This window comes from Pseudophryne corroboree, chromosome 1 (assembly GCF_028390025.1).
Source record: "Pseudophryne corroboree isolate aPseCor3 chromosome 1, aPseCor3.hap2, whole genome shotgun sequence".
NCBI lineage: Eukaryota > Metazoa > Chordata > Amphibia > Anura > Myobatrachidae > Pseudophryne > Pseudophryne corroboree.
This window is the reverse complement of record NC_086444.1, coordinates 555,841,120-555,865,119: the sequence shown is the minus strand read 5'-3', so window position 1 is coordinate 555,865,119 and position 24,000 is coordinate 555,841,120. Positions and strand designations below refer to the sequence as shown.

At 43.0% G+C, this 24,000-nt stretch overlaps 1 long non-coding RNA gene across 1 annotated transcript in view; it reads right to left on the bottom strand.

The window, feature by feature from the left end:
* The window catches only part of LOC134918003 (uncharacterized), a 65,673-nt gene that overhangs the window by 16,695 nt on the left and 24,978 nt on the right, over nucleotides 1-24,000 (bottom strand). The window contains exons 4-5 of the long non-coding RNA XR_010177436.1: nucleotides 8,784-8,839; nucleotides 2,506-2,654 (exon numbers count right to left, since the gene is read on the bottom strand). This is a non-coding gene — a long non-coding RNA (uncharacterized LOC134918003). The remainder of the gene's footprint in view (nucleotides 1-2,505; nucleotides 2,655-8,783; nucleotides 8,840-24,000) is intronic.

The following is a 24,000-nucleotide window of genomic DNA, read 5'->3' as shown; positions in this document are numbered from 1 at the left end:
AAGTCTCTTTTCTGCCCCATCTTTACACACTGCTCACTCTCCCCCTCTTATTTACCTTTATTTGATTCACTGTTAAATTGAGCTCAGAAATTATGTTTTCTCAAAGATGTTCTGAAGAATATAGGGCAAATGATTGCATAATATAACTTTTGATAGCTTTGTTGACACTAGTTTGCCTCCATCCTATACAATTAAGTGTTTTGGGGGGAAATGTGTCAAGCATGGGAGAGGGATAAAGTGGAGACATTTCCCAAAGTAGCTAAACAGCTTCTAACTGCCTTTCCATATGCTGTGCAGGATAAATGACAGAAGCTGATAGTTTCATTTGGGCAATTCTCCACTTGTATCTCTCTCCAAGACTTGATACATCCCCCCTTTGCTTTCCTATTTTCCCATGTCTGATTAGACAGAAGGGAAATAGATTCACTGAGCTGCACTTTAATTGCAGGCTGTAAAAGCTGAGTTGCCTTTTTTAAATGAAAGGCAACTCATTAAATTAAATTCACCACCACTACTTTCCTAATGGAACATACACATAGGGGGTCATTCCGAGTTGATCGTAGCAGTGCTAAAATTAGCACAGCTATGATCAGGCACTCAGACATGCGGGGGGACGTCCGGCACAGGGCTAATCCGCCCCGCATGTTAGTGCCCCCCTCCGCAGAAATGCAAAAGCATCGCACAGCGGTGATGCTTTTGCATCTCTGGAGTTACTCCCGGCCAGCGCAGCTACTGCGGCTGGCCGGGAGTACCTCTTCACTGCCCCGGGTCGCAGCGGCTGCGTGTGATGTCACGCAGCCACCGCGACCCGCCCCCCCAATGGTCCGGCCATGCCTGCATTGGCCGGACCGCACCCCCTTAACACCGCTGTCCAGCCCCCTCCTGCCCAGCAACCACCTCTGCCTCAGAGGCGAACGCTAGGCAACGACGGCTGGCATGCGCCGGCGCACTGCTGCGCTGGCGCATGTGCAGTTCTGACACAATCGCTGCGCTGTGTTAAACTGCAGCGAGCGATCGGGTCAGAATGACCCCATATAGATTGCTATATTGCCATGTAGTCTCACTTTAACAGTTTTGCATGAAGCACAATTAATCATCACTCCTTTTTTTCAATGTTAACATCCAGATGCATAAAGCTCCTCAAGGTGTTGGAGAAGGAGACCAGGTAGTCAACACTCCTCTAACACCCAATGTGAACTATCAGACCTTATTCAAAATTGGACAATTTGTGTCTAGGTGGAAAGGTGAAGTGGAGCCAGGAAAAAGTTCACATTTTACAAAGTTGGTTGTAAACACAAGATGCAAACACATTTATAAGTAGTAAGTGTACCTCATTCCACAAAACATTCTCAGTGACACAGTGTATACAGGTACTGTAATTCATACAGATATCAGTTAATGGCAGAAAGTATAGAGAAGAAGTCACCTGGAACCTGTGTGATGCAAACTGAACAAATGTAAATATAGGTAGAGTCTCCTGTATCTGAAAATCCAATATCTAAAATATTCCAAAATCCAAAATGTTTTGAGAACAACTGAAATAGAACAATTGCTTTCTGATGGATCAATGTACCATTCTGTGTTTATACTTAAGTCCCATCCCCACAAAATATCCTTATGGAATGCAAATAATACAAAATATGGAATAATCCAAAATGTAAAAAATAAAATAAAAAATACTTCTGGTCTTAAGCATTTTGGATATTGAAGAATCAACCTGAATAAAATTTTTAATTTTTAAAAGTCTACATTATACACATGAGCAGTATTTCCCTTTGCAAGCAGTGTAGTAATCCTACTATTAGATTGCAGCTTAATATATTTGCATAACTGATTGAGTCTTAGATGGATTCAAGTAAATCAGATGCAGTCTGCAGTCACCACCATCATCAGCTTTCATCTTGCACCAGGATTTGAGTACCCACAAGTCATTTCCCTATAAACACTTTCACCTGCACCTTGGGCCTAATTCAGATCTGATCACTGGGCTGCGTTTTTTGCAGTCCTGCGATTAGATAGTCGCCGCCTACAGGGGGAGTGTATTTTTCGCTGTGCAAGTGTGTGTTCCTGTGTGTTAGCAGAGCTGCTAAAAATCAGTTTGTGCAGTCTCTGTGCAGCCCAGGACATACTCTTCCAGTGCAATGTAATCCTGCTGTTCGGGGCCGGAACTGATGTAAGACACCCTCCCTGAAAACGTTTGAGCCCGCCTGCATATTTCAGGACACTACCTGAAAAAGGTCAGTTACCACCCACAAACAGCCTCTTCCTGTCAATCACCTTGCAAACGCCCATGCGAATGGATCCTTCGCACCATCCCGTCACTGACCGCCGATGCCTGTTGTAGCCGTCCAACACGCCTGCTCATTGTGGCTCAGACGCATGTGCAGTTCGGATCTGATTGCCCGCTATGCGAAAATGCAGAGCAGCGATCAGATCTGAATTAGGACCTTTGTAGCCAGCCATCTTGGCTGCAAATAAAAATTGGCCAAAAAAAAAGCAACTTACTTTTAGGTCCATCTCTGAATGAGGTACTCAGTCTCTGATAGGCACCACATGGTAACATCAACACACTTCTTTAGGGTTGCAGTGAATTCTTATACTGATGTTTTTTTTCTTGTAGTAACAGAAGAACAGTGTTGCAAGGACTTCCATTTCTTAAAGGGAGATAAAGAAAGGTTTGTTTAATTTTTTATTTATTTCTAAATACAAGAGAAAAGATTATTTTTAAGTGCAAAAAAAAAAAAAAAAAAAATAGGGCCTATATACTCTAATTAACTTATTTTTCTCCCTAGGGCATTTCTAAGTAAATAATCACTTCTCTTCAATGAAACTGACTGTAAATCTGTGAAAACCTAAAACATACATAGTGGAAAAAGTTTAACCTGCTACGAGTTTAAGGCTACCCTTTGTATTCATTTCAATTTCTCCACTGTTCTCCTAAAATATTTATTGGTTTAGCTTCATTTGTGTCATAAGATTTAGGGGACATCAGTATTTATCACATACCAGGCTTGGCACTGATCCTCATTCTGATATATAATGTATAGGGGTGGGCGCACCTCGTCAGTCACTTATACGTAAGTTATAATTTGATAAATCCTGACATCACTTGTGCACCAAATGAAAACAGACATACTTATAAACAGCACTCTGAACTCTCTATAACCACTGACATGAAAAACCCAGGTTTTTGCACATGAAATCGCACCTATCTGGGGTTTTTGCCGGTGGAAATGGCTACAAGTCAAAAATCCCGGGTAAAGTGACCTGAGATTTTTACCCTGGTCACAAGCAGGGTTTTTAGCGGGTCTTCCATGGGTGAGCTGCACTGGAAACAGCTCTTACCAGGGATTTGTGACACGGCAATTTTCAAAAGCTGCTTATTGGTCCCTCCTGGGCGCTGGCTGCTGATGTCATTGCCCAGAGACCAGAGGAGAAGCTGGAAGAGGCTTGTTTACATGCTGGTCACTGTTGGGAGAGCTGGTCACAGAGCTGGGCACACACAGGCTGCAAATTGGGCGCTGGGCACAGGTGACCGAGCGCAGAGAGAGAGCACTGGACACACACAGAGAATTGCCTCAATGCTGTGAGCAGTCCCCACCCCTCTCTCTTGTTCCCTTTTGTGTGACAACACAGGTTTTATTGTGCTTTCCCGGGTTGTCCCTTATTCAGTGGAAACGGTGTCAACTCAGGAAATACCTGGGAATACAGTGCAGAAGAAATAGAGACATTGGCTAGAGAGACCCCGCAAAATGCTGGGTAAAAAATCCGGGTCAGACCCTGTTTTTTTGTGGAAAAGCGCTATTAGTGTCACATGTACAGTAGAATCTACGTTTCTTTCTTGTAGAATTCTAAACCACCTATCCCTAGTATATCTGAGGGCCACTCCATGCTCCGAAACCCTAATTTTCTTGATGTCCATGGTGACTACTAGGTTTCGATTAGACTCTGCTTCTCTGTGTTGCCAGACAAATTTATGTTTGGAGACTAGGAACCAATTACCGCTTATACTTTTAAAGTAATCAAACTCCCGGCTCTTAACTGGGTTACTTTAAAAAAAAAATGTATATATACCACTGATGATCCCATACAACTCTTTCCATTCAGGATAAAAGTAATTTAATAATGGAGGGGATAATATTACCTCCTAGCTGTGCACTGACCTACAATTATCAATTTGCAAATGGCCATGAAATGGGGGTGCACTTTGAAATGCACTAAAGGGACAAGCAGGTGCACTATCGCACATAAAGGTGCACAGTGTATATTGTGGTATCCAAATGACCATTTATGTTTATATGTATACCAGTCTATCGCTTTGCATATATACCAGTCTATCGCTATGTATATATTCCAGGCAATCTCTATGTATACATACCAGTCTACCTCTTTTGCCTTCTATTTTTGTACCATAAAACAGATGGCTCTTCCTATACAAAATTTGTATTTCTGTTTCTAATATTAGCGTTGTATGTTCATCCAACCATGCAGTATATAAAAGAGCTGAGAGAGACAAAACCATATGCAAAGACTAACAGTGGAATGTTACTCACAGAATAAAGTAGTTATATTGATAACTTGTCCTAACATTTGCCAGGGAGTTAAAATACAATGTGTGCACATGAGTTATACCATGTATTCCTCAAGATTTGAAGTAAATGTGTTGCCTCTACCAAAAAATGTGTTACACGTTAATAATAAATGAAAGTATCATACAATGCCTGTTGTAAACCACTGTTTCATTAGATAAACTGATAACTCCACACAAAACATAACATTTTCTTTTCCACTAAGTACACAATGGGACTGACTCAGGGTTTTATGCGTGTCCGAAGACGCAACATCGAATCACTTGTGTGAACAATGACCAGCTGAGGATAGCCTGACTGTCCGTGCTTCTGGAGTCAGGACATCTGTAGCAGAAGACGCAGAACCTGGCCTCGGCAATCTTTAAAACAGATAGGTGGCCAGAGCTCACGGGTGCCTGGCCTCAGCGCATACCCCCATCTCTCTTTATGCCGGGCAGCCAAGCAGAGTGCCAGGAAGCACAGCTGCTCGGACAGCCCCTGTCTGTGTGGGCCAGGCAACCAAGCAGAGTGCAGACAATACATATACACAGGGCCGGATTAAGGCTGGTGGGGGCCCGGGGGCAATGAAGTTGTGGGGGCCTCCACTAGTAAAAGTGATGGGACCCTCTTCTTTCGCTCTCGCAAGTAGTTGGATGCTGCAGCATCGGCTGTCCGGGTGCTGCACCACTTGTTGCACCCAGCCGGATCGCGCTCAGTGTCTTGCAGGATTGTACTTCCCTATCCCACTCAAGCACCCAGAGGTGGACTCCTCCACTTCATGCAGGCAATGATTCACCACTGTTCATACCATTCCATCAATATTACATATGTTGCAAAAACAAATTGTTACTGTGGCAATACAGTGCTTTCAAACATCTACCCCTTATAAAATAGCCAATTTTAACAGTAACAACTTATTTTCTGCAACAATATAGAGCCAAACATTAAAATGTTACTTGTGTCCGAATAATAGCAATAAACTTCTATTAACAGACTGTTGTTTATATCCAAATGACTTGGAAAGGGATTGATTTGCTATTTTTCCTCAAGCATACATAGGGACCTGTATTTTCATATTAAAAGGAGGTATAAATCTAACCCATATCTCATGGTAATAAAGTCCATTCTTGGTCACAAGCAGTACTTAGTTACTGCCACTTGAGTATGTAGTTTTAGTTTCAGCAAAAAAGATTAATCGGATTAATGCATAAAATCCAAGCAGCAGCAAATGGTTAGTATATTATCACCCTTTCGTTATTTTACACCCATTCCTGATTTCAGCCTTGAAACAGTATATCCAAATCTGGTTTAGTACTACACATATATTTTAAGGTCATTAGCAGGATTATTAAGCAGCCTCCATTGACTCTGGTTCATATAAGGGAGCTTTCCCATCCATCTTAAATAATACAACAGGGTGTTAGTAGCGCTCAATCTGTTAGATGCTCCAAATCACATGGGATTATTATAAGGTCCAATAATACTCTCACCGACTCACGACTCCTTTGGAGAATTACGTACGGTGATAGACCTGCTCACCCACTAGGCAGCATCCCAGGTGTAAACTACAGGACCATGTGGCACCCTTTGTATTGAATAATACTAAATTAGTAATGAATTAGAGCAATACCTAATAAAACTGTGTGTCTTTGAAAAAAGATGTCTACAATGCCTCGCAAATTTTTATTTATTTATTTATTTATTTATTATGCTTTCTACATTTTTTTTAAACATTTTTTTAAACATTTAAATATTATATTATGCACATCTGCAGAACAAATCTCTTTTTCAAAAGCTGGGGGACACAGTGGGGTGGCGTGGGGTGATCTAAACATGCCAGTTAAATGGTTAAACTTGATAAAAAACAGCTAAAATCATATAATATTTGGACCTGTTGTTGTTCCTACAGTGGTGGTCATTCCGAGTTGTTCGCTCGGTAATTTTCTTCGCATCGCAGCAACTTTCCGCTTATTGCGCATGCGCAATGTTCGCACTGCGACTGCGCCAAGTAAATTTGCTATGCAGTTTGGTATTTTACTCACGGCATTACGAGGTTTTTTCTTCGTTCTGGTGATCGGAGTGTGATTGACAGGAAGTGGGTGTTTCTGGGCGGAAACTGGCCGTTTTATGGGAGTGTTTGAAAAAACGCTACCGTTTCTAGGAAAAACGCGGGAGTGGCTGGAGAAACGGAGGAGTGTCTGGGCGAACGCTGGGTGTGTTTGTGACGTCAAACCAGGAACGACAAGCACTGAACTGATCGCACTGGAAGAGTAAGTCTCGAGCTACTCAGAAACTGCACAGAGAAGTCTTTTCGCAATATTGCGAATCTTTTGTTCTCAATTTTGAGAAGCTAAGATTCACTCCCAGTAGGCGGCGGCTTAGCGTGTGCAATGCTGCTAAAAGCAGCTTGCGAGCGAACAACTCGGAATCACCCCCAGTATTCCTAACATCAATAGCAGTCATTTAAAGTCACTTACATGCCACCAAAAACTAATAAGGTTTGATTTTTTGATCCAAGATCTGATGCCAAAGTGACATGAGTTGGGACTCGGTTTGACTCGAACCCCCAAAGTTTGGGTGCAGGGCTGTAAGGAGGGGGACAGCTGGGGCCATAACAGCTGTACCTGCCCTCTTCTCAAGACCGTGTCCTGTTGCAGCTCACGGCTCCCGCACAAAACTGAACCGCACATCTCTAGTAAAAGAGTGTGAACCACAAATAGGCTATGTAAACTCTAAATCAGGACCTCTGTGTGTACTACTGTGCTATTCCTAGCACAAAAAGGGATTATCCAAAGCCACAATTAGATAATTTCACAGAGCCATAATTGTTAGATGCAAAAACAATAACAAAAAGGAAAATCTAAAATTGTATTCAATATCTACAAAAATACAGTTGCTCTGTAGTCTATATAAACGCCAACTGTAATGAGGACACTGAATCACTGCAGGGAAAACACTTGAACTGTTATTACATGGCTTGTCTTGAGCACTGGTGTTACATTTCTCAGCTGCTGCTCTGACTGTCAGTTTTATTACTATTATATCTGTCTCTTTAACTGTTACTTTCTTTATTCCTTTGTGAATGATTGTGGCTTCATTATAGATAAATATTGCAAATTAACAGTATTTATGTTTTAGTATTCCTGCCAAAAATCCTAGTAGAGGACTAGGCGCCTTCCAGTAACATATGTCAAGTTAGACAACATGCAGGAATGGTCTTAAAACCTTATTCTGACCGTGTTAGTTCCCCTTGGTGTCCATCTGCATAATCTGTTTGTTTATACTGTAAATTGTATTTCCATAAATACAGCTGATCAAAACATAAAACGACAGCTTAAAAGTAACGCTGCCACTATGGACATAGTGATTGATAAAATCAAGAGATACTGTAATAGCATGTCAGCCAGTTGTATTGATTCCTATTGGTCTAATAATTTGGCACTATTGATGTATTTGGCTCTGTGTATATATCTCATTTTTGCTGAAAAGGGTGTGGTATGAAGTATCAACAGCATAATGTCAATAAGATCTGAATGCCATTATTTAAGATGACAACATGTTTAGAATGTCTTCATTTGACATGTTGACATGAAAGATTCCCACACTGCCAATGTGTTGACTTTGCCAATAGGCTGATTGTTGACTATCCTATTATAACCAAACGCTAACCCTAATTGAAGCCTTACTCCGTCTCCAATTGCAGCCTAAGATTAACCCTAATTTCATGTGTCAACATTCAGACTGTCGAAATTCATAATTTAGATATTTATGTTGACATTAGGTCAGTTTAGATATTCTGAACATGTTGACATGCTAAAGGACAACATACTTAAAATGTCAACATCCTGCATGTCAAAATCAGATCATGTTGACATTATGGTGTCAACATTTTGAATATCGACATGCTCACTACATCCCACTGAAAATGGTGCCATTAACTAATGAGTTATAGTACTGCTGAAACTTGGTTTGGCTATCTTGTCATTCTTACTGACCACTGAATGTCAAAAACATGACAGATTACAAAATTTGATAGAGCCAACAAGTAAAAACTCAGGCCAGAGAACTGATAGGCAGAGATTAATTCCTTAGCCTGCCTAGTTATTCAATTGAAATGTAATTTTTTTAATTGATAAATAATACATTTATTTATATATTTATTAAGTATCATGTACATTTCATTAATATATGTTATTTAAGGAGTGCACAACTTACTTTAAGTTTTCAGATTTGCTGACTGTTGAAAACACATGGTCTATGGCTTGATCTTTCTATTCGTAGCAAATGAAAAAAGGGACAATATACAATCAAAAAATATATTTAAAAAAATTGTGTTTGGTAAGGTCGTGAGTGAAGTATCCCACAGTGGGGTAAATTTACTAAGATTCGTATTTTCCCGTTTGAGGTCAAAGTTCAATCACGAATGACATCGAAAGTGTAAATATGCAACTTTTTGAATTGATTACGACTAATTTACTAAGCTGCCGTATTCTGCATTTTCAGGTTTTCCGATGTCGATGTCATTCGTTTTTTTTTGGCAGTGTTTTACGTGAGTGACTTGTAAAACACTGCCGACTTTAATACAATGAATCTCGGCCGGATCTGAGAGATCCGTGCTGGGCTTCATTGTGCACTTTGTTAAAAAAAAAAAAAAAAGTTTAAACTTAAAAAAAAAATTGCGTGGGGTCCCCCCTCCTAAGGCAAACCAGCCTCGGGCTCTTTGAGCCGATCCTGGTTGCAGAAATATGGGGAAAAAATGGACAGGGTTCCCCCATATTTAAACAACCAGCATCGGGCTCTGCGCCTGGTCCTGGTTCCAAAAATACGGGGAACAAAAAGAGTAGGGGTCCCCCGTATTTTTGAAACCAGCACCGGGCTCCACTAGCTGGACAGATAATGCCACAGCCGGGGGTCACTTTTATACAGTGCCTTGCGGCCGTGGCATCAAATATCCAACTAGTCACCCCTGGCCGGGGTACCCTGGGGGAGTGGGGACCCCTTCAATCAAGGGGTCCCCCCCAGCCACCCAAGGGCCAGGGGTGAAGCCCGAGGCTGTCCCCCCCATCCAATGGGCTGCGGATGGGAGGCTGATAGCCTTTGTTCAAAGTGATTGATATTGTTTTTAGTAGCAGTACTACAAGGCCCAGCAAGCCTCCCCCACAAGCTGGTACTTGGAGAACCACAAGTACCAGCATACGACGGAAAAATGGGCCCGCTGGTACCTGTAGAACTACTACTAAAAAAATACCCCAATAAAGACAACACACACACACCTTGAAAGTATAACTTTAATACATACATGCACACCAACATACATACCTACTTACCTATGTTCCCACGCAGGTCGGTCCTCTTCTCCAGTAGAATCCATGGTGTACCTGTAGAAAAAATTATACTCACATAATCCATGGTTGAAGGCTCCTCTGCTTGTAATCCTTTTGTAATCCACGTACTTGAAAAAATAAAAAAACGGACACCCGACCACGAACTGAAAGGGGACCCATGTTTTCACATGGGACCCCTTTCCCCGAATGCCAGAAACCCACTCTGACTGATGTCTAAGTGGGTTTCTTCAGCCAATCAGGGAGCGCCACGTTGTGGCACCCTCCTGATCGGCTGTGTGCTCCTGTACTGTCTGACAGGCGGCACACGGCAGTGTTACAATGTAGCGCCTATGCGCTCCATTGTAACCAATGGTGGGAACTTTCAGGTCAGCGGTTGACCGAAAGTGACCTCACCGCTGACCTGAAAGTTCCCACCATTGGTTACAATGGAGCGCATAGGCGCTACATTGTAACAATGCCGTGTGCCGCCTGTCATACAGTACAGGAGCACACAGCCGATCAGGAGGGTGCCACAACGTGGCACTCCCTGATTGGCTGAAGAAACCCACTTAGACATCAGTCAGAGGGGGTTTTTGGCATTCGGGGAAAGGGGTCCCATGTGAAAACATGGGTCCCCTTTCAGTTCGTGGTCGGGTGTCCGTTTTTTTTTTTTTTCAAGTACGTGGATTACAAAAGGATTACAAGCAGAGGAGCCTTCAACCATGGATTATGTGAGTATAATTTTTTCTACAGGTACACCATGGATTTTACTGGAGAAGAGGACCGACCTGCGTGGGAACATAGGTAAGTATGTATGTATGTTGGTGTGCATGTATGTATTAAAGTTATACTTTCAAGGTGTGTGTGTGTGTTGTCTTTATTGGGGTATTTTTTTAGTAGTAGTACTACAGGTACCAGCGGGCCCATTTTTCTGCCGCATGCTGGTACTTGTGGTTCTCCAAGTACCAGCTTGCGGGGGAGGCTTGCTGGGCCTTGTAGTACTGCTACTAAAAACAATATCAATCACTTTGAACAAAGGCTATCAGCCTCCCATCCACAGCCCATTGGATGGGGGGGGACTGCCTCGGGCTTCACCCCTGGCCCTTCGGTGGCTGGGGGGGGGGACCCCTTGATTGAAGGGGTCCCCACTCCCCCAGGGTACCCCGGCCAGGGGTGACTAGTTGGATATTTGATGCCATGGCCGCAAGGCACTGTATAAAAGTGACCCCCGGCTGTGGCATTATCTGTCCAGCTAGTGGAGCCCGGTGCTGGTTTCAAAAATACGGGGGACCCCTACTCTTTTTGTTCCCCGTATTTTTGGAACCAGGACCAGGCGCAGAGCCCGGTGCTGGTTGCTTAAATATGGGGGAACCCCTGTCAATTTTTTTCCCATATTTTTGCAACCAGGGCCGGCTCAAAGAGCCCGAGGCTGGTTTGGTTTAGGAGGGGGGACCCCACGCATTTTTTTTTTGTAAATTTATAACATTTCCCCCCCCTTCCCACTGAAAAACATGCACGGATCTCATGGATCCGTGCATGCCATTGCCTATACAAACACGGGATAAAAAAGCAGGTCTGTTTTTTTTAGCACTTTTTCACGATTTGTATTTTATCACGGCAGTGTTTGGCTATTGTCGGCAGTGTTTGTGTTTTGCACTTTTTAGTAAATTCCCGATTTCTACCAAATTGCAGGCGTATTTGACCGATGGTGTATTGATTCGTGATTTTTTCCTAGGACTTCCAAAATATTACGAATGCCCTCATCACTGCCGAGATTTTTGCTTAGTAAATTACCGAGATGACACTTTGAAGAAAAAACGGCATCTCGGTCAAAATCGGGACCTTAGTAAATATACCCCAGTGTGTCCATTTTAACTTGTATTTGCATTATTCAGTTTATCCATTGCATTAAAAAAACAAACAAAAAAAAACCCAACAACCAACATTAAGATCAAAAATACATATTAAATCTTTAGGGGGATATTCAATTGTTTGAAAAGTCGTTTGGGTGTCTGTTTTTTCCCCTGTCTATTAGATAGGAAAAATCAGACACCCAACTGACTTTTCAAACAATTGAATTCCCTTCTAATGTATGGACTGCTTAAGTGCTTTACTATTCAAAGTGAACATATATTATTTGAATCACATTACATACGATGCCACGAAACCAGAGGTGTATTTATACTGTAATTAGTGCAGGGTGTTCAGTGCACATGAGTCCATGAGTCAAGGGGACAACTTGCCACCCTGCACCCAACTGTTACAAATCTTGGGGTATGGTGGGGTGGCTTTAATGGGACTCGGGACAGATGTTTGAATACAAAGAATATAATGGAAATATGCCATCTTGCAGAATACAGCAAAGACTTTTGCACAGCCAGTAACAACATATTTCTGAGAGGAGGTGAGCTACACAAGTATAAGAGAGCGGAATAATTATTGTAGCTGCTAATGGCTGTAGTGCAGGTACTGTAACTATTGTAAGTAAGCAGCATTCCAAATAATTCATTATAAAAAAAAGTAATAAGTATTTCATTGTTATTTCTGATATTCTTGATGTTTTGCAGTGAGATGTATTGGCTATGGGACACTCCATCCCCTGCTCTCCTCTTCCTCTTACATGCTACATGCTGTAACTGTACTTCTGCATGGTCTATGGCGCTGCACATCACCTTCCCTCTTCCCTGTCCCAGAGTCAGAGCTGCTGCTACTACTGGAGCCTGTATACTTCCTCACCTTCACGTGTTGCCTGCACTGCACCCGGAACCCAAACACATACAGCAGTAACCCCTCCACTGCCTGCCAGGTTTAATTTATGTAAAAGCAAAAACAACATGCAGTTATGTTACAGCCTGCATCAACCCCATAGGCAAAAAATAGTTTTCTCATACTTTGGGTTGTGGGTTGAATACCTGACATACATATAACAGTCTTGTCACAAACCCTATATAAAACCATTGGCTACATACTGTACAAGAGCAGGATTAAGGGGAGGGCACAGGAGGTAAGTACCCAGGGCCGCTCTCTATCAGGAGGCCCCCATCTATTAAATACAGCTGGACAGGCACTGCGAGCTGGAGAAGAGATAGGACTGTGCCTGCCCTTGCAGTGATGTGGTCAATTCACAAGCCTCTCCCACAGCACTAGCCTCTACCTTGTGGCTTGTCCTACTGGATACTGACAGATGATGTCCCCTGGAGGTGGAGTTTAAGGGTGCGGCATCGCTGGGAGGTAATGCTTAAGGTTGGTGGAGGGGCATAACTACCTATGGGGCTTACACCCAGTGCAGCCAGGTAATATACTTTCCATGCATGTTCTTTTTTTGTATTTTCTGCTCTCTTCCCCCTAATGTCCCCTAATTCTATTTCCCTTCACTTGTGTTCTCTAATCCTTATGTTTCAGCCAGCCAAGGCTGGGACTTGAGGCAGGAAGCAGAGGCAGCTGCCTTGGGCAATATGGGACCTATGAGATCCAGTGCCCCCAGTGCTATGTCCACACTTTCATAGCTTTCTCATGCCCTATTAGAGTCACATTATAGTCCTCAGATCTGGACTGGGTTTGTATGTTTGTTCCTACAGTATTATTAACATCAATAACAAGATTCTGATTTTAAGTTCCAAACCAAAGGTAAGCTCCAAATCAGGATTTGGTTCACTCAGATCCCCTAAAGGGATCCGAGCCGGGATTCTGTTTAACTCAGACCCCAAAAATTGTGTTAGTTTCTAAAAAACTGAACTGGACAGCTCTAATGCATATATATATATATATATATATATATATACACCTGTATGTATGTATATATATATATATATATATATATATACTGTATATACAAGGATGCATTTAGCATACCAGCAGTCGGGATGCCGTCTGTCATGTCACTGACACCGGAATCCCGACGTCACTCAGAATAACAGTGCCACAACAGGGTCACTGTTAGGGATAGGGTCCGGCGGGTTAGGGTTAAGTACTAGAGAGGGGGTTAGCCATAGACACCACCACCCGAGTCTTAGCCCAAGCTGCCATCCTCAGAGTCTTAGCCCTAGCCGCTGCACCAGGCAGGTTGGGTTAGTGTAGAGGTCGGGGAGGGGTAAAAGGATTACCCCATCCCCTGTCGGCATTCTCAATGTTGGGATTCCAGTGTTGGTCATGTGACCACCGGCATCATGACGATGTATATATATACAAACAGAAAATTCAGCACTGTTTCACACATAATATAACTACAAATAAATATGCCTACTTGGTTTAATGTGCACCTGCTAAACACCTTATGGCTTTTAAAGGTACCTCTTATTAACTGTGGCCATAAGCTTTTTCATGCACCCCTATGTAGACTCAATTATCCTTAACCTGTGTCAGCTGTTTCTTTGTAATTTATCAGCCAGTGTCAGGTGACTAGTGTACCTTTAAAACAGTTGCCAGGTTTTAAGACTCTGTGATAGTGTAGGACCTGCAAGAGGGTGGGGTACCTTGGCAATCGGTTTGCATGCTTCTGTGCATTGGCCAATTCACTAACTAAACCCCCATAATTTATTTATTGATGTGGTGAGGATAAGTGAGCTTGCTATGGTGAGTGCTGAACTTTATGTTTGTATTTATTTAAGTATGTGGTTATAGGCTGCGTGCAACCCACCCTATGAGTGGTAAGTGCAGTCATGTACCCTGCTTCTGGGGTGGCGAGAGCTGTGGTTTTATATCTGTATATATATATATATATATATATATATATATATATATATACTGTGTGTGTGTATATATATATATATATATATATATATATGCAGAGAAAGGGGTGGTGTCTAAGGGAGCTGAACCCAATGAAATCTTCCAGAATTTGACCACAAATCACTTTAAAATATTTTTTATATATATTTATATAAAAGTATTCAACAATCACAGTGAATAACAAATGGCTGACATAATCAAAATGCAGACATCAGATATGGACACCATATATTGCGGATAATTGGTAAGTCCAATGTGGTTTTCTTAATTATTACATATCCGATGATCTTATATCCGAACCAGAAACCCGACGCGTTTCGTCCAACTGGACTTCATCAGGGGCTTAATATCAAAAACAAGTCGGAAGAACATAAAGGAATAGATGACCAATTAATGATCGTATTAATCCCACATCAGTAAAACAGGCTTTGCAATAACAGATGTAATAAAGAATGAGCTGATTCCACTGCAAGGTTTGTATTGAATATGCTCAGTAGGAAGAGTGGCTTCTCCTAGTCAGCAGGTTTTTTGGGGTGTCACCAGTAGCTCTGATCCCTAACTTTTCTTTTTTCTGTTCAGATTTATAATCACTTTTCCATTGCAAGATGGGTCTAAAGTTTTCATTCTGTTATCAATATTGGTATTACAAGGCTTTTGGGTACACAAGAGTTTTTGTATTCCTACCTCCATGTCAGTTATTTTAGTTAATTGATTTATGGTTATTTCAGTCAGTTATTTCAGGTCATTGAATAATGGTCATTTCTGTCAGTTATTTTAGTTCATTCAAGTTTTCCTCAAAATTCATCCAGTTATCCAGTTATTACAGTTTATTAAAGTTTTCCTTAAAATCCATCCAGTGGAAGGCCCAGAACAAGCTACCTGGGTCAAAGTTCTACCCATCGTACACAAAAGGGAGGTCTGACCTTGACCCCAACCCCCTAGTATTTCTTCTGGGATCCAATGTTAGTTTTCTTCTAAATCCATCCAGTGGAAGGTCCAGAACAGGCTCCCTTGGTCACAGTTCTTACCGACGCATTTCCTGCCATGTGGTCTGACTGACCCCAACACCCTATTATGTCGCCTGGGATGCAATGTTTCCACTGTAAAGTTTTCTTCTATATCCATCAAGTGAAAGTCCCAGAACAGGCTACCTGGGTCAAAGATTTTCCCGGCACATTCCGCTGTGAGGTCTGACAGACCCAAACCCCCTAGTATGTCTTCTAGGTATCAATGTTATCACTCTGTGAAGTGTACTTCCAAATTCATCCAGTGGAAGGACCAGAACAGGCTCATTGGGTAAAAGTTCTTACCAGTTCATTCCACCCTAATCCCGAAAACCTGGACATGATTCAACTGGACCACCAGGTTGGTTTTATCCCAATCGGTGCAGCTGTGTCCAAATGCATAACCAGACAAACAAGCAGACCAATTAATTTTATATGATATATTAACCAATGGACCTGATGCGGGACAGTATTGAGGGGTGTTCACTTAATTAGTTAGGTGGTGAACACGTTTATGGTGGTGGATATGTTAATTATATACTGTTATAGACGCAATCTGTGGCACCTGGTCCCGGGCATGCACCCTGATTGCTCTGAATGTGGTTGCCTTGCGGGGTTGGTGGCTGCGCCGTCGGTGGAGCGCATGACGCGTTCCACGGGTCCGGACTTCCGGTTGGGTGACGCGTGTGTGTCGCGCACCCGGACTTCCGGCCATGTGGGACATTGGCGTGCGCTCCGGCGGCGGTGGGTCCCGGCCGGGCGGGGTGACAGTTCTGAGCGGCGGGGAGTGATGACGGCGACTTCAGGTGTGACAGGTAAGCGTCATTAGGTGTGCTTAAATAGAGCACACAAGTGAACATGGTTTCGGCACTTTATACAGGCATTTTTTGCACAACGCACTATGGCACTTTTATGACTGTTCCCCTGATGATGGATTAAGTCCGAAAACGGCTGTTTGGGAGGTCTACTGTGTTTCCCTGTGCTTGCCAGACGATGAGTATATGACGAGCCTTGTATCTTTATTCACTTATATGGAGTAAATACGGCATTTTTGACAAAATTACAGTGTGCTGGTCCTGTCTATGTTGCTACGTGGATATGAGATGTTACATTAACTTTATTGACCGGACACCTGGATCTTTCTTCTGAGAGTGTCAGTGCGGCTTCCTGGATTCCTTTTCTGTGATAACTATTTATTAAACATTGGAGCTGCACCACTATTGGATTTTTAAACTTTTTATGATATATTTATATTTGTTTGTTTAGTGTTGGTTTCTTTTGGAGTGCACATGACTAGTTTTTCACTCGGTATATGATGGAGAATGATATTGGTAATCTCACAGGAACCAAGAGATTTCTTGAGAAAGATGTCAGTCGTATTTTATTTAGCACAACTGATCAGCTTGCCTTTGATGTAGATTCACCAGCCGAAGTAAATAGTGATTTGCTTAAATTACGCGAGCGGTTGATTGAATTAGAATTGCATGGTTTAACGCTCTCCCAGTATCATAAGGAGAACCTCATCCCAAGAGGGTTGAGGATTAGGAACCAACCGACTATTGGGCGCAATAGTAAAGAATTTTGCAGGCAGTGGTGCCAGATATTAAATCAGTGCAGCTTTGATTTAATGGTGCTAATAGTACAACAAGTAAATTCTGACATAGACAATGTTAAACGGGAAATAACTTTGTGTGAAGCCCAGGGTCTTGCCATTTTAAAAGCTGACAGCACAGTGGACTGGTTGGCACAACTTGACGAGAGTTTGGTCTCGTTCAAAAATGAATTGTTAGCCTTTAAGAAGACCAAGTATAAGAAGGTTAAGGATGATTATAAGGAACTTAGGGTATATCCCTGGGTTTTTTCACCATTGAATCGTAGACCTTGGAGAATGGGACAGGGATATAGGAGGAGGAATGATGTGCACTTTACTGATTTAGAATCTCAGACCTCGCATAGTGACTCAGACACTTCTGCCCAGGGTAAGAGCTCGACGTCTTTTTTAGGCGAAAGAGCAAATACCAGGAGTTATGTGAGGGGCAGCAGAAATCCAAAAAACCTTGCAGACGGGGAGGGCAGAGGCACAAAAGCCACAGGAAAAGGTCAGAGGGGAGACAGGAGGTAGCAGTGTTGAACTTATCGACCTATTCCCCTACTGATTTAGAGATATCTGTCTTATCCAAGGGTTTAACTCATGTACAGACATATCGTCAAAATAAATTTAATTGTGAAATTGAATTGTACAAATTTCAAAGACAGTTAAGGCTTAAAAACCATTTTTTCAAGAAAGGGGAACAAGAGGGAAAACCCACACTGTTTAGGGGTAAGAGTACCTTCGAGCCACCTGCAACAAATGCCTCTATAGAAACGTTTATGAGGCTTGTACGGAGTGAAACTTTATCCTCCATACAAAATACTAGGCTACGGTTCTCTAATATGTCTAGACAAGAAACGGAGGCTGTTAAGAGCCTACGTGACAATCCAGGAATAGTCAAACGCCCCGCCGACAAGGGCGGGGCTATTGTCTTAATGGATAGACAGGATTATATTGATGAGATATCACGCCAACTCTCTGACGCTACATGCTATAAACTTCTGCCCGGTGATCCGACTGAGCGTTATAAGAGAGAGATTGATTCCATCATTCTCTTGGGTAGGTCTAATAACTGGATTGATGAAATGACGGTTGACTTTTTGACACAAGAATTTCCTATAATCCCGTTAATTTACGTGCTACCTAAAGTGCACAAAACGCTAGTTAAACCTCCGGGTAGGCCCATAATATCCTCGAGGGGATCTTTGGGTCAACCTATATCCCAGTACATTGACCACCATTTGCAACCGGAGGTCCAGAACACACCTTATTACATCAGGGACACTACAGATTTTTTGTGTAAATTAAGAGCCACCGGTCCACTGGTACCTGGATGTTTATTGGTGACACTAGATGTCACCAGCTTATACACGAATATTGGTCATGAGGAAGGCATTGCTGCTGTCAGAAATGTTGTTGGCCACAGTCCACAGTATGAACGTCCACCATTGGAATTCTTAATGTTACTGATTGAAGTGGTTCTTCATAAGAACTACTTCTTATTTAATAATTCATTTTTTTTGCAGCTCAAGGGTACGGCGATGGGGTCTAATATGGCCCCATCCTACGCCAATATTTTTATGTACCAGTATGAGTTATTGCATATCATGGGTGACCCCATATTCTCACGGCATATAAAGTTCTATGTACGTTTTATTGACGACTTATTCATGCTGTGGACTGGTGGACAGAAACTATTAGATGATTTTGTTGATAAACTTAACAAATTACCGGGATCTATCAAATTCACCAGTGCCAGTAGTGATGTTGAGATTAGTTATTTGGATGTTTTGGTGCGTATACAACATGGGACATTGACGACTGGCATGTATAGGAAGCCCACTGACAAAAACTCTCTCTTGCTTGCGTCAAGCTTTCATCCGGTAGCGTTAAAGAAAGGACTACCATACTCACAACTGATTCGGGTCGCAAGAATTGTCTCTGACAGAGCTGCATTACCTGAGGCCCTACAATCTATGGGTGATAAATTTGTTGATAGGGGTTATGACGCAAGGGAAGTGAAAGAGGCGATAACCCGTTGTTTGCAACTATCCCGGGAAGAACTACTGAAACCCCAACAGAGACCAAAGAGTAACAGAATGGTGTACGCTAGCACATATTCGATTTCCTCAAGTAAGGCTCGTCAATCTATCTTGAAACACTGGCATATATTGCAGACCGATCCAGTGATGAAACACTTCTGCGAAGAGACACCATTATTTGGCTACCGTCGTAGCCATAACTTGAAAGAGGAGGTGACCTTTTCCGACATCAGCCCCAGAGTGGGTAGGGGTAACAGATGGCTGCAGTTACAAAAGGGTGCCTTTAAGTGCCATGGCTGTGTGAATTGCAGCTTTATGATGACAGGAAAGACATGCAGTCATCCTACCAAAGGAACAGTGTACCAGTTACGATTCCGGATGTCGTGTGACACTAAATTTGTGACATATATGATCCTTTGTCCCTGTGGGAAAATCTATATAGGGAAAACGATACGGATGTTGAAGGAGAGGATAGCCATGCATAGATCCTCCATAAAAAAGGCATATCAGAAAATGGATGGAAGCACGCCACCGGTGGCTAGACACTTTGTGGCCATGGGACACAAACTAAGCGAATTTAAATTTATGCCTATAGACCATGTACCACCTTTGAGAAGGGGAGGAGATAGGCATAGACTGCTACTACAACAGGAATGCTGGTGGATTTACATGCTGGATGCGATGGCCCCTAATGGATTAAATGAGGAATGCTCATTTGCCTCTTTTTTGTAGGACTGGCGCTGGTGATAGATTGAAGATCCCATTAGCGATATATGGCTATGTATAATGAACAAATGTGTTGATTTTGGGCTTTATTAATAGGTTGTTTCATTATCATTCTCCGTGTTTTAGATAGTACATGATGTTAGCTCTGTTAATACTGTCCTGCATCGTGGTATCTTTTTCTCCCGATATTGAATGGTGACATCTTATTAACCAATGGACCTGATGCGGGACAGTATTGAGTGGTGTTCACTTAATTAGTTAGGTGGTGAACACGTTTATGGTGGTGGATATGTTAATTATATACTGTTATAGACGCAATCTGTGGCACCTGGTCCCGGGCATGCACCCTGATTGCTCTGAATGTGGTTGCCTTGCGGGGTTGGTGGCTGCGCCGTCGGTGGAGCGCATGATGCGTTCCACGGGTCCGGACTTCCGGTTGGGTGACGCGTGCGTGTCGCGCACCCGGACTTCCGGCCATGTGGGACATTGGCGTGCGCTCCGGCGGCGGTGGGTCCCGGCCAGGCGGGGTGACAGTTCTGAGCGGCGGGGAGTGATGACGGCGACTTCAGGTGTGACAGGTAAGCGTCATTAGGTGTGCTTAAATAGAGCACACAAGTGAACATGGTTTCGGCACTTTATACAGGAATTTTTTGCACAACGCACTATGGCACTTTTATGACTGTTCCCCTGATGATGGATTAAGTCCGAAAACGGCTGTTTGGGAGGTCTACTGTGTTTCCCTGTGCTTGCCAGACGATGAGTATATGACGAGCCTTGTATCTTTATTCACTTATATGGAGTAAATACGGCATTTTTGACAAAATTACAGTGTGCTGGTCCTGTCTATGTTGCTACGTGGATATGAGATGTTACATTAACTTTATTGACCGGACACCTGGATCTTTCTTCTGAGAGTGTCAGTGCGGCTTCCCGGATTCCTTTTCTGTGATAACTATATATATATATATATATATATATATATATATATATATATACACACATTTACAATGGTAGCAGCACTCAAGCAGACTGGTGACAAGAAGTTACTGAAGTGTCAGTTTATTGCGCCAACATGTTTTCGGGGACAGCACCCCGTCCTCAGGGCCAGACAAACTGAGTGAGCTACTGTAAAAAAAACAACATTTATACATGACAAGAACAGACATTAGTGCAAACCATACTCACCTGCTCCACGGCGCGACCGTCCGCTAGCGTGTTCATCCACACTTCCGCGTCACCTTACTCTGATGTCACGGCACACTGCGTCGCAGGCGAGTTACCATGGAGATCAGCAAAACAAAACATTGTTGTTCACAGAAACAAAAAAAAAAAAAAAACAAAAAAAAACACATATACACATACAATAACTGAATTATGAGGCTATGTAATGCTGACAGAGGGTACTCGTTAAGAGCAAATAGCTGTAATATCTATAGACTATAATTGAAACTACTGTATCTATAACGTTTACTACACCACAGTCTAATACAAAACCTGCAGATGATTAAATTACTATGGCCACTAAGTGCAGCCAATGTTATATGAATACTATGTTCGGTGGGGCTATAACAAGTCATAAAAAGCACTGAAGCCCCAGGTTCTCATTGAGTCCACTGGGAAACAAAGTGCCCAAAGTGTAAATCCACCTAGACTCCTTCTGCTGTAAACACCTGTCTCTATTACCACCCCTTATTGTAAGGGGAACATGATCTATAAGAATGGCTCTAACACTAGCCACTCCATGGTTAGCAGCCAAACAATGACGTGCAAATGGCTTATCACTGGTGCCCTTTTCATGTGCTTTTTTAATCGCACTATGATGTAAAGCGGAAGCCATCCTTTCACGGAATTGGCGTATGGTCTTGCCAACATAGGCAAGGCAACACTGACACGTAAGCATACAAACCACGTGTGTGGTTGTACACGTCAATTGATGTTTAATTTTTAAATTTTTACCTGTTAAAGGGTGATCAGCGTATTGCAAGTAGCACATCCAAGACATCTAAAGCATCCTGTTGTTTTTTGTCTCAAGAAATGGGACTCCTTGTACTTATTCATATTAGTGACATCCAATTTAATGACATAATCACTTATATTTCTACTTCGTTTGTAGCTAGGTAATAATAAGAATTTACTTACCGATAATTCTATTTCTCATAGTCCGTAGTGGATGCTGGGAACTCCGTAAGGACCATGGGGAATAGCGGCTCCGCAGGAGACTGGGCACAAAAGTAAAAGCTTTAGGACTACCTGGTGTGCACTGGCTCCTCCCCCTATGACCCTCCTCCAAGCCTCAGTTAGGATACTGTGCCCGGACGAGCGTACACAATAAGGAAGGATTTTGAATCCCGGGTAAGACTCATACCAGCCACACCAATCACACCGTACAACCTGTGATCTGAACCCAGTTAACAGCATGATAACAGAGGAGCCTCTGAAAAGATGGCTCACAACAATAATAACCCGATTTTTGTAACAATAACTATGTACAAGTATTGCAGACAATCCGCACTTGGGATGGGCGCCCAGCATCCACTACGGACTATGAGAAATAGAATTATCGGTAAGTAAATTCTTATTTTCTCTGACGTCCTAGTGGATGCTGGGAACTCCGTAAGGACCATGGGGATTATACCAAAGCTCCCAAACGGGCGGGAGAGTGCGGATGACTCTGCAGCACCGAATGAGAGAACTCCAGGTCCTCCTCAGCCAGGGTATCAAATTTGTAGAATTTAGCAAACGTGTTTGCCCCTGACCAAGTAGCTGCTCGGCAAAGTTGTAAAGCCGAGACCACTCGGGCAGCCGCCCAAGATGAGCCCACCTTCCTTGTGGAATGGGCTTTTACAGATTTAGGCTGTGGCAGGCCTGCCACAGAATGTGCAAGCTGAATTGTACTACAAATCCAACGAGCAATAGTCTGCTTTGAAGCAGGAGCACCCAGCTTATTGGGTGCATACAGGATAAACAGCGAGTCAGATTTCCTGACTCCAGCCGTCCTGGAAACATATATTTTCAGGGCCCTGACTACGTCCAGCAACTTGGAGTCCTCCAAGTCCCTAGTAGCCGCAGGCACCACAATAGGCTGGTTCAAGTGAAATGCTGAAACCACCTTAGGGAGAAATTGAGGACGAGTCCTCAATTCTGCCCTGTCCGTATGAAAAATTAGGTAAGGGCTTTTATAGGATAAAGCAGCCAATTCTGAGACACGCCTGGCTGAAGCCAGGGCTAACAACATTACCACTTTCCAAGTGAGATATTTTAAGTCCACAGTGGAGAGTGGTTCAAACCAATGTGATTTTAGGAACCCCAAAATTACATTGAGATCCCAAGGTGCCACTGGAGGCACAAAAGGAGGCTGTATATGCAGTACCCCCTTGACAAACGTCTGAACTTCAGGAACTGAAGCCAGTTCTTTCTGGAAGAAAATCGACAGGGCCAAAATTTGAACCTTAATGGACCCTAATTTTAGGCCCATAGACAGTCCTGTTTGCAGGAAATGTAGGAAACGACCCAGTTGAAATTCCTCTGTAGGGGCCTTCCTGGCCTCGCACCACGCAACATATTTACGCCAAATCCGGTGATAATGTTGCACGGTCACATCCTTCCTGGCTTTGATCAGGGTAGGGATGACTTCATCCGGAATGCCTTTTTCCTTCAGGATCCGGCGTTCAACCGCCATGCCGTCAAACGCAGCCGCGGTAAGTCTTGGAACAGACAGGGTCCCTGCTGAAGCAGGTCCTTTCTTAGAGGTAGAGGCCACGGGTCCTCTGTGAGCATCTCTTGAAGTTCCGGGTACCAAGTCCTTCTTGGCCAATCCGGAGCCACGAGTATAGTCCTTACTCCTCTCCTTCTTATGATCCTCAGTACCTTGGGTATGAGAGGCAGAGGAGGGAACACATACACTGACTGGTACACCCACGGTGTTACCAGAGCGTCCACAGCTATTGCCTGAGGGTCCCTTGACCTGGCGCAATACCTGTCCAGTTTTTTGTTGAGGCGGGACGCCATCATGTCCAC